Genomic DNA, 7035 nt, shown 5'->3' with positions numbered 1-7035 from the left:
GAATATTATTATTCTAGTGAAATTAATAATTAATATTATTTCTAATGGAATATTATTGTTCTATAAAAGTGATGAGCAAGCTGATTATAGAAAGGCCTGGAAAGATTTATATGATTACAAGATTTACATGAACAAGCAGAACCAAGAATACAGTGTACACAATAACGGTAAGAATGTGTAATGATGTACTATGAAAGGCTTGGTTCTTCTCAATGGTTCAGTGATCCAAAGCAATCTTCAGCCAGAGAAAACACTAATGAAATTGAATATAAATCAGTACATGATATATTCCCTTCTTTTTTCTGTTTTTTTAAGTCACTCATGGTTTTTCTCTTTTACTATGATTTTTCTCCCCCAACATGATACATAAGGCAATGTATATTAAAAAAATAAACTTACTACAATAAAAAGGGGGAAAAGAGAATATAATATCCACAGTAATACCCACAAGTGTGATGAAAGGAATGCTCTTTCTTTTTTATCATGAGTTGGAAAAGATTCAGGATTGCAAAATCTGGTATGGCAGTCAAAGAGAAGGAATTGGTACTTGAGTGAGTCTTGATACAATTGAGAGCTATATTCTTGTTCTTCAATTTTTAAGAGTAACATCATGGGATGTGGTATGTGTGAAGTGGATTTAAGTGAGGCAGATTTGCACATAAGTGTCAGCATCCCTCTTTTTTTCCAGTCATCAAATTCCAGTGGTAAGATAAGCTGGTGATAGTCTAGGATGCATTGAATGACCCTGGCATTTTTGATGTCTGGCCAAACTTAAAGCACTCGATAACATCTACTATAGCTGTCTTCATGGCTGTTGGAACAAATAGTTCTTAACTAATCATTCTTCTGGGGATAGTCTTCACTGGCTTGGGGTAAGCACTTTACTAATTCACTAACAGTTTCCAAATAATTGGTTTCCCTTAACATATAATTGTAAAAATGTAGAATTTTAACCTCATAAAATATTTCCCAATGACAAAAAAGAAAGAAAAAAGTAAGACAGCAACAATCTTAGGATGTAATTCTACTATTATTCGTATTTTATTGTTGAGAAAAATGAAAGAAAAAAGAAGATAATCCTTCCAAGAGGTAGGTATTATCATTTTCCCTTTTTTACAGCTGAAAAGACTAAGAAAGAAAAAATTGAATTATTTGCCCAGGGATACAAAGCTAGGAAGTATATGAAGCCAGATTAGAATTCATCTTCCTGACTCAGTGGCCTATCTACTAAACAAATTTATGTTTCTTTACCTTGTAGTATACTATACTTTGTAGTATATACTAGGAGATTAGCACTCCTGTTGAATTGTTTGGAGAAGAACCTTACATTGGGCCTAATGTCCAGAAGTGAAAATCATCTCTCCTAGAATTAAAACAGGTGATTATCATTGCCTATGCTGTTAGAAAAGGTTAACTGGATAGTTCCGAGACAACAACTTCTTTCTCATTTCCCTTATATGAAGGAAAAGATGAGAGGAAAGAGATTGATGGGAACTATAGTTAGTTTTATCACAGATGAAACTAAATATCTAAAATATTTAAGAAAATGCTAAAGAGTTGCAAAAGTGATTCTCAGCCTATAATGAATAAATTATAAAAATATACAGATATTTTAGAAGAGAAAACAAATTAGCTTCTTCAAAATGCCCTACTTTACCTTATCAAAAAATGCAAAATTAAACAATGTTGATTTAATACCTATCAAATGAGTACTAATCATTACAGTAAATGAGATAAAAATCATGCAGTTATAGATGAATAGATACACTCATTTATTATTTATAGAATTACTTATAGAATTAAAAACTTGTAGGATATTCATAAAAATAATCTAGAAGAACCTAGAAAAAATTACAAAAGTAATCATATTTTATATCATGAAATCCTAATGTAGAGAATATATCCTGAAAGTTATTAAAATTTTAAAAGAGTTCAGTAAAGATTTTCAAATTAGTAATGGGAAACAGAAACAAGTGTCTAAAGGTAGAGGATAAGATAAGAAAATGAAACTTTATGTGAAAGAATACAATACAATTAATATAGACAAATATGGGTTTTGGAAGGAAACTTAGATCTTTATGAAATAATGCAAGGAGGAAAAAAGCAGTAGAATGATTACATTAAAAAACATTAATGACAATGAAGTAAAAAATAATGAGAATGTTGAGGCAATGACTAAAACATTGTTAAGATATCTAATGGGTAGGAATTGATTAAAATATTCTAAGAATAATTGATAGTGTTAGTGTCTAGACACTATTAAAATTAAAAAATAATTTATTTTTAAGAGTAAAACCATGAGATTAAGGAGTCATTACAGTAGCATAGCCCTGCAGACCACAAGTCCTACTTCAAGTTCAGCCTTCACAGTTGTCCAGGGGAACAACTTCTGTGGAGAGGAGTCAATCATCCATTCCACTGTCACCTGCCATCCAGGAAGTTGAGAAGTCAATGTAACTGAACCCAAAAGATATCCTGGAGAGAGAAAGAAAGCTACATGTTCCATATAGACCAGCCACTATCTGGACCACTTAGATCACCATATTCCTTCTGGTATCTATGGAAACAGCCCAGGACCCTGAATAGCCTATCTTGGGAGTTCTTTAGTCAAGTTTTTTTTTTTTTTTGTTTGTTTGTTTGTTTGCTTTTTGGGGTTGTTTTTTTTTTTTGGTTTTGGTTTTGGTTTTGGTTTTGGTTTTTGTTTTTGTTTTTTTCTGCCATCATCCTGAGAAGCAGTCCCTGTGGAGATGCAGCCAGGCAATTGCTAACTGCAAGTGCTACAGCTACAACTACTAAAACCACAGAAAATAAAATTCTTTCACCTAAAGGCTTTTGTACTGTCAATTGATTGGGCATCAGAAACTGTTATAATTTTATCAGTGAAAGTGACATTAAAGAGGCATTACCATTTATTTGCTTTACCACATTCATGGAATTTTTCATATAACTTCTCTGTGTTTTGTTTTCCCATAGAATATAAAATTCTTGACAGCAAGAAATCTCTTATTTTTCACTTTGTTTTCCCAAATTTATCACCATGTTTTGCATATAGTAAACCCTTCATATATGTGTTATTCATTCAGTCATTTCTTGATGAGGACATTTTTGGCTCTCAGATCTGTAATTCAGCATACCTCTTCCTCTCAAGTTCACATCATATACAAATATAACAACTACACAAATCACTTATAAATATTTTGAAGACAACAGAAACAAAAACAAATCTTTGGATCAACCTAATAGACAACACCTGATGGGCTAATATAAATATGGCATTTACCACATATATTGACTCTATTCCTTTAATAAGTTCTAAATTCTTCTAACTGTACTCATACAATCTACATCTCTCAGTTCTATCCATATGAAAACTATTCCACCTATAGATGGCAACATTCTATTTTTGCCTAAAGTTGGACACATGCTTCAAGATTATTGTACTTGACCATCGTATGTTAGCAGTTGGAGCTATTGAGAAATAGGTCAACATAATGAATTGAACCACAGTTGTCCATAGTTTCCATAATTAACAACACTCAGACATAAGAGAAATATTGGAGATTTAGCCCAGTCACCCAGATAATTGTTTAATTTTCCTATGTTTATGTTGGCATGAAGAAATTTGTATTTTTTCTTTGCACTTTATTTGTTATGCCGTCAATTAAAACTACCTAATAATTCTGATGTAATTAGATGGTTACAACATGCATAAATCTTTGAAAGTTATTAACATCCCCATGGTTCTGTATAAAGATTTAAATGACTTCAGAGATTAGGAAAAATCCCTGAGGAACACTTTCAGGAAGTTTTGGGGGATGCAGAGTTAAACTGGCATCTAGATCCAGCAGCAGGTCATTTGGAACCACCCATGGATCACAGACTATTTCAAGCAATTATGGTAGAACTGGAAATATAGTGCTTTTCTCTATTCAAAATGATGGCATGGGAAATGTTATCTTGAACCAGGCGATGTTTCAAAAACATTTCTGAAAAAAGAATGCAGATAGAGTAGGAAGAAAGGTAGTGATACAAACTAACTTGAAAAAATGAAATTTTGGCCATAAAGGTCAGTTGACAGGACAGATGGGCGTAGTTTTTTCTTTAGTGCTCTCTCAAACCACAAGATGTGTTTGGAAGTGTGCTTAAATTTTTTGTTCTAAAATAGGAAAAACACAGTAGAGAGAATGAGAAGAGCAGCTCTACATCCCAAATTTAGAGGTAAATGAAAATATAGGAAGGGTCATTTTAGAGATACTAATGGGGATGGAAGTTATGAATGGGACTTTTGCATGAAATATTGAAAATAAAAGTCATATATAATGAAAGGATTAGACTCAATTACCTCTAAGAGTACTCTCAGTTCTAAGTGTATTCTAAAATTTTACATTTTGTGATTCTATGTAGGAGATGTGGGACCAAGTGAGGAAATATGTAATGGAAGCTGTAGTCAAAAAGGCAAAACAGAGAAGTATGGTTGCTGGAGCAAGAAGGGCTTTTTTCTGATTACTGAAATCTCTAAATTCTCTTGCTCAGGAATGATCATAGCCTCAGAGTACTCTGTATCATCCTTCATCAAGTTGTTGAAGATTAGTTTTTAAGTATGTGTATTCTCATCTATGAAATCAAATGAACTCTAAAGGTTGCTTTCAAATTCAACATTCTATTTCCTAAAGCAGAAATTCTGAATCTTTTTAATGTCATTGACACTTTTGGAATCTATTAAAGCCTATAAATCTCTTCTCATAGTAGTTTTCTTAAATGTATAAAATAAAAAGCCTAATTGTCCTGAAATACTGTTACAAAAACAAGTTGATTTCTCAGATTTAGAACCCCTAAAAAAGAACCACTTTTTATGTTTTATCTTCTTTATTCTAACTACCTTTTCACACTGCTATTTTTTCAAAGATTGTTTATATTCTGCTATTCTATGTTGTTTCCTAATATCTTTTTAAACTCTAGAACTACATGTTCCATATAGACCAGCCACTACCTGGACTAATTCTATGATTGAAATTTATTCTAACTATAACATTCTATGGTTCTATGGTTTCAAATGTACTTCTGTTAGATAGGAGTAGATAAGGAAAGGTCATTATACATATCTGAAAGAGAAAATTATTTATATTCTTTATTTATTTAACTTCAAATTCTTTTAGGATGTGGTTGAATATATAAAATAGAAAGTATATAGAAACTTAAGACTGTTACTCCATTTTTCTTCTTTATATACTCCATAGACTAGCATAATGGCTGGTATATAATAGAAGTTCAATAAAGCCTTGTTGGCAATTTCAATAGATGTGGGATGGAAAATGCCATTCACATCAGAGAAAGAATTATAGAGACTTAATGTGGATTGAAGAAGCATAGTATTTTCAGCTTTTTTGTTTGCTTTTTATTTCTTGTGGATTTTTTTTCCTTTTTTTTATTTTTGTTGCACAACTTGACAAATATGGAAATATGCTTAAAGGAATTGCACACATTTGAACTATATCAGATTGCTTGCTGTGTTGGGAAGGAAAGAGGTAAGTTATGAAAGGAGAAACATTTGGAATACAAAGTTTTAATACGGAAAACTATCTTTACATGTATTTGGAATAATATAATATCACTTAAAAATAAAAATAATTTAAACTTGTTGATGAATTCTTTATAATCTAATTATGATGATGTAACTTGTCTTTTTGTAATTCCTTCTCCATTTCTTTTTATTAATTCTTATATTCTTTTTATTCCTTTTAGCTGAGTGTTCTCCAAAGTTGAACCTTTAACACAAAAACTACTCTTTACACCTTTTCACCTGGTAATGAGCTCCTTCCCAAATTTCTTGGAATTCTTCATATATATAATCTCTTATGGCAAAATAATTCTTTATTGCACTCATATGCTGTGATTTTTTCCATATTCATCCAGTTCATGAGCAGTGACTTTGTTGCATTTACTCTTACATAAAACATTGTTACTTTGTGGTCACATTTGTAACTTTTTTTTTTTTTTTTACATTTTCCTATTTATTGCTTTTCAGCCCAAATTTAAATGGCTATACCTCTGAATGAAAGAAAAATATAAATATCTTTAAAATAGTTCAAAGTATGAAACTAATTACAAATGTGTTATTATTCATTCCAGTTGCTTTAAGGTGTTCTTTCCTAAATCCTGAAGTTGGCATAGTTAAAATAATATGAACAAGGGAAATTACACAGCTGTGACTGGTTTTTTTTTTCTGGTCAGGCTTTCTCATTACCAAGGTTTCTAGTTAGTTCTTTATGTGCTCTGCCTGGTGATATACCTGGTGATCCTGTTGGGAAACAGCATGCTCATTATCATCAGCATCCTGGATCCCCGCCTTCACACTCCTATGTATTTTTTCCTTGGAAACCTTTCCTTTTTGGACATTTGCTACACATCCTTGTTTATCCCTGAAATGATGATAATTGTTATGTCTGAAAGAAAGTCCATCTCCTTCCTTGGATGTGCCATGCAGATGGTTATTTCTCTTGGATTGGGTTCCACAGAATGCATTCATTCTCCTGGCAGTGATAGCCTATGACAAGTATGTAGCCATTTGCAATCCTCTAAGATACACCATTAACATGAACAAGGGACTCTGTGCACAAATGGCTGCTTGTTCATGGATAGCAGGGTTTTTGATATCTTTGGTACAAACTGTGTTTGCCCTTATAAACCCTTTTTGTGGGAATATCATTGAACACTTTGTCTGTGAAATTCTGGCCCTACTCAAGCTTACCTGTGGAGATATCTTCCTCAATGTGTTCATCGTGACAGCTGCAAGTATTGTTTTTTTTTAAATTACTCTTCTGCTGCTCATTTTTCATCATCTCCACCATCGTGAGGATCAACTCTAATGAAGGGAGGAAGAAAGCCTTTTCTACCTGCTCCTCCCACCTGACTGTGGTGATGTTGTTCTAGGGCTCAGCCCTCTTCATGTACATGAAGCCCAAGTCCAAGGACATAAACACATCTGATCATATTATTGCATTGTACTATGGAGTCATCACTCCAATGATGAATTAA

General features: G+C 32.4%; 1 pseudogene; it reads left to right on the top strand.

Moving 5' to 3' along the window:
- The first annotated feature begins 6181 nt into the window (after window positions 1-6181).
- Window positions 6182-7035, top strand: LOC141554673 (olfactory receptor 13D1-like; annotated as a pseudogene).

This window comes from Sminthopsis crassicaudata, chromosome 1 (genome assembly GCF_048593235.1).
Source record: "Sminthopsis crassicaudata isolate SCR6 chromosome 1, ASM4859323v1, whole genome shotgun sequence".
Classification (NCBI taxonomy): Eukaryota; Metazoa; Chordata; class Mammalia; order Dasyuromorphia; family Dasyuridae; genus Sminthopsis; species Sminthopsis crassicaudata.
The sequence above is the reverse complement of the archived record's forward strand: the minus strand, read 5'-3'. Positions and strand labels throughout refer to the sequence as shown.